Source organism: Corylus avellana, chromosome ca6 (assembly GCF_901000735.1).
Source record: "Corylus avellana chromosome ca6, CavTom2PMs-1.0".
Lineage (NCBI taxonomy): Eukaryota > Viridiplantae > Streptophyta > Magnoliopsida > Fagales > Betulaceae > Corylus > Corylus avellana.
Window position 1 is genome coordinate 28,270,088 of NC_081546.1, and position 5,135 is coordinate 28,275,222.

Below are 5,135 nucleotides of genomic sequence, written 5' to 3' on the forward strand. Positions count from 1 at the left end.
TTACAATTGAAAGTTTGGAGGGGACATTGTCAATTGAGTGGTAGTTTGAGGGAGTTATGTGGTATTAAATAAATGTTTTATTACATCATGACGGTCCATCATTTTATGAAAATGAATATCACTAAAGATAAATGCTTTTTTTGCATTCTAGGTTCATCTCACATATATCTCGGTTAAGTTGGCATGAAGTTCAAGAATAATAATCACAGTTGAAGAATATCACCGAGTCAGTCACATTTGAAGACTATCACTAAGTTACAATTGAAGTCTAGCAAACATAGTTAGAGAAGAAATCTATTTGTATCCAACATGATTATCTTATAAGTAGGAGTATGTTATATTGTAAACATTACTCAAACAAATAAGAGCTTAGTGCAACCTCTTAGGGCTTTATGTTGTAGAAGTAGATCATAAACCGAGCCACGTAAATCTCTGTGTCATTGTCTTATTATTTCCGCATTCTTAGTTTCTTTCACCATCCACTATTAATTTAAAAAGAAAAAAGAAAAAAGAAAAAAAAATCAATGGTAAATGGACCATGCCAAATCAATAGAGATGTACCCAAAATTGGATGCCATAATGCAAATAAATATTTTTTGATTCTTAACATCTTAAGATGCGTCATGTTAAACCATAATTTATGTTAAAAATTCAAACCGATAAAAAAAAATAATAAATTTAATAATTTAATTCATATTTAACAATAATTAAATGATTAATGGGATTTAACCTTGTGAATTTTAGATTTTTTACAGGTTTTCAATCTATGGGTCCTACTACCACCACAGGAATTTGGTCCGAGCCTTATCGGATCTAAAATCATATCACCGCCAAGTGCCAAGTCAGAAACATCTTTCGTCTTTGTTAGGTCAAGTTGCCATTTGTTTGTTCCAATCCACTTGACAACATTGACACGTGTTTCACACAGCTTCCTTGTCATGAAACTGTGGATGGCCTCTATATTGGGTCCTACCCACATGTATAAAAGTATCTTTGGGACATTTCGTGTGCAAAAATGTATGGATTTCCAATACTTCCGGGATGAATAATTCTGAGTGTTCAAGTTTGTCACATCATCTTATCTTCTTATTTGCTCATGTGTGTGTTATTTTAAGACCATTTTTTCTCCACTAACTTTGTTCAATCATTCAAGACTTTACTACAAAGGATTATTGATGCAGGAGTTATGGCAGATATTGAATTAATAGTGTTGAAATACCTTGACATAAAAGATTAGCGTATGGTTGACAATAATTGATATAATTAGATGTAATTGTTAAGGAGTCTGCTGCTACTAAGGAGAAGTGCGCTAGGACTCTTATTTATCTCTTGTAAGAGTTATTTATTTGTATAATTTCTCTTTTGATTGTTTGTAATCTTTTATATTATCTCTTTATCTTTTATTCTTTGTTTAAATCTTCTTATCACATCAAAGCTTATCTTGTTAGCTTGATGTGATCAAATACAAGTGTAACTATTTTCTATTTAAGTTCAATGATAAAGGTGCAGAATGCATCTTGGCCAAACATCTTCTCTCTTGATAATATTTTACATGGTATCAGAGCCTAACCTAATTGGCTGTGGCCTACCGTCACCCATTGTCGCACGTATTGGCTTGGATGTCCTCCCACCACACTTGAGGGGGCGTGTTGGAAGTCCCACATTGCTTGGGTATTAAGGAGATGAGCCATTTATAAGGTGAGAGGAAACATCAACTCTTGAGCTAGCTTTTGGGTTGAGTTAGGCCCAAGACCCATTTCTAACATGGTATCAGAGCCAGGTTAAAGTCTGAAGTATTTGATTGTTTTGTCAAATTTAAGAGTTTACTTGAAAATCTTCTCTCAACAAAGATCAAGCAGCTCCAAACTGATGGTGGGGGTGAATATACATCTCATCAATTCAAAACTTTCTTTCTTCTCATTCTATTTTTCATAGAATAACATGTCCTCACACTTCCCAACAAAATGGGATAGCAGAAAGAAAACACAGACATATCATAGAAACTGGCCTTACACTTCTTGCTCAATCTCATTTATCTTCTAAATTCTGGATTGAGGCTTGCCATACTGCTGTCTATTTGATTAACCGATTGCCTACTCAAACTATAAAATGGTCTACTCCTTATTTTAAACTTCACAATAAGGAACCAGATTATAGTAATTTAAAGGTATTTGGTTGTGCTTGTTATCCTCTTCTTCGTCCTTATAATAGACACAAACTTGAATTCAGAAGTAGACAATGCATCTTTCTAGGATATTGTTTAAATCAAAAGGGATATAGGTGCCTAGATACCTCCACCAAACGAGTCTTTAACTCAAGGCATGTGATTTTTGATGAGAAGTTGTTTCCGGCACAAGGTACTGCCTCCCACATGGCTTTAGCAAGTGACTCTTCTTTGAATCAAGATATTGTTCCCTTACTCTCTCAGTTCATTGAAGTTAATAATATTTCACCTGATTTGATCACAAATGAACCAATTTCTGTTGAACCATTATCCCTTCCAATTGTTCCCATTGCAATAATACCAACTTCAAGCTCTTTACCTACAGAATCCAATCCAATTGTGATAACAGATTTTGTTACACTTTCTCCACCTATTTTACCTACAACCACACCAACCTCACCTACAACCATTGATTCTCCTGCAGAATCAACACCTACATGTGACATATCTCTTCCAATCTTAGAAGATCATATTCCTTCCATCTCTTCACTACCTACCTTGATTAATCCACCAAGCTCACCTCATATTGTTACTAGATCCCAAACAGGCAGCCTAAAACCTAAAACATTTACTGATTTCAAGCTATACTATTCTACCAAACATCCCCTAAAAGCCATGCATACGTCTATCTCTACCTTTAGTGAGCCGAGCACCTTTACTCAAGCAGCCTCAAATCCCCATTGGCTGGCTGCCATGGAAAGTGAGTTCCAAGCTTTGCAGGAAAATCACACTTGGTCTCTTTGTCCAAGACCACACAACAGAAATGTCATCAGAAACAAATGAGTGTATAAACTCAAACAAAAACCAAATGGAACCATTGAGAGGTATAAAGCATGGCTAGTGGCCAAAGGGTTTGAACAAAGAGATGGTATAGATTACACAGAAACATTTAGTCCTGTGATAAAACCTGCAACTGCGAGATTGATTCTAGCATTAGCTGTTCATTATAATTGGTCGTTGAAACAAATTGATATATCAAATGCTTTTCTCCATGGACAACTTGAAGAAGAAGTTTTTATGGAACAACCAAGAGGATTTGTTGATCCTCAATATCCTAATTCAGTTTGTAAGCTTCACAAAGCCTTGTATGGCTTAAAACAGGCATCAAGAGCCTGGTTCCATAGACTTACTCAAGCTTTACTTGAACTCGGTTTCACAGGATCATTGATGGATACTTCCTTATTTTTGCTTTATAGAGATTCTCTTACCATCTTTGTGCTTATATATGTAGATGATATCATCATAACTGAAAATAATCTATCCAGCATTAATGATCTCATCTCAAAACTGCAAATTGAATTCAAGTTGAAGGATTTGGGTAATGTGTCATATTTCTTGGGCATACATGTACATCGTACTTCTGCTAGTTTGTATCTTAATCAATCCAAATATAATATTGATCTTCTACATCGAGTTCACATGATAGGAGCTAAACCTTATTCTGCTCCATGCACTTTGGGCAAAAGATTAACTAAATTTGATGGTGAACCATTGGAAGATTAGTCCCTATATAGGCATATTGTTGGTGCACCTCAATATTGCACTCTCACAAGACCAGATATATCCTTCTCAGTGAATCATCTTTGTTAGTTTTTACACTGTCCTACTACAGTTCATTTTACTGCAGCTAAGAGAGTATTAAGGTATCTCAAGAGAACTCCAGATTATGGCTTGTCTTTCACTAAGGGACCTCTTCATCTAGAAGCATTTTGTGACTCTGATTGGGCTGGTGATCCAATTGACCGAAGATCCACAAGTGGTTATGGTGTCTTTCTTGGCAATTGCTTAATCTCTTGGCAATCCAAAAAGCAACTAACTGTATCTCGTTCAAGCACAAAGGCGGAGTATAGATCTATGGCCATTGCCACTGTTGAGCTATATTGGTTACGCATGCTTCTAAAGGAGTTGAGGATCTCGCTTTTCTCTCCACCAAAGCTCTGGTGTGACAATCTTGGAGCCATTGCATTGGCATCTAATCCTATCTATCATGCTTGGATAAAGCATATAGCTATAGACTATCACTTTATTAGAGAAAAGGTTATGCACAAGGATATTGTGGTTCAGCTTATCTCCACCATTGATCAATGTGCTGACATCTTTACTAAGGGATTAACTTCTTCTCGGTTTCTGGAATTGCGTGACAAACTCATGATTCTTCCTCCTCCCATGAGTTTGAGGAGGCCTGTTAAGGAGTTTGCTGCTACTCAGGAGAAGTGCGCTAGGACTCTTACTTATCTCTTGTAAGAGTTATTTATTTGTATCACTTCTCTTTTGATTGTTTGCAATCTTTTATATTATCTCTTTATCTTTTATTCTTTGTTTAAATCTTCTTATCACATCAAAGCTTATCTTGTTAGCTTGATGTGATCAAATACAAGTGTAACTCTTTTCTATTTAAGTTCAATGATAAAGCTGCAGAATGCATCTTGACCAAATATCTACTCTCTTGATAATATTTTACTGTAATTGGGGTAATAACGGGCAATATGTAATAAAACAAGTTAACTTTTGTAACGAATATTAGAATAGCGCATTAGACCTCGATCAATTTGAAAAGCTATTTTCCACGTGCATGTCATGGCCATTGAGCTTATTCTTGATGAGTGTCGTTTTTTGGTTCAAAATCCGTTGTCCTAAACCTTAAACTTTAATTCAACTTTTTTGCCCAAAACGTCAAAACAATCCTAATTCTGTTGGGCCAAAGTTTTTGCTAAGAGTACATTCACCTCACAATCAAAATCTTGAGTCTTGGGCTGTCCTTGTCATAATCTTTGCATGCTAGTGGTTGTCATAGGAAATATAGGCTGCCCCATAATATAAGGGCTCAACAGACTAACACGAATATTAGGTTTAGGGAAGGGCAGCAGCATAGCTTTTGTTTGGTTTTTGCTTCTTCGCCTTGGGTGGATGA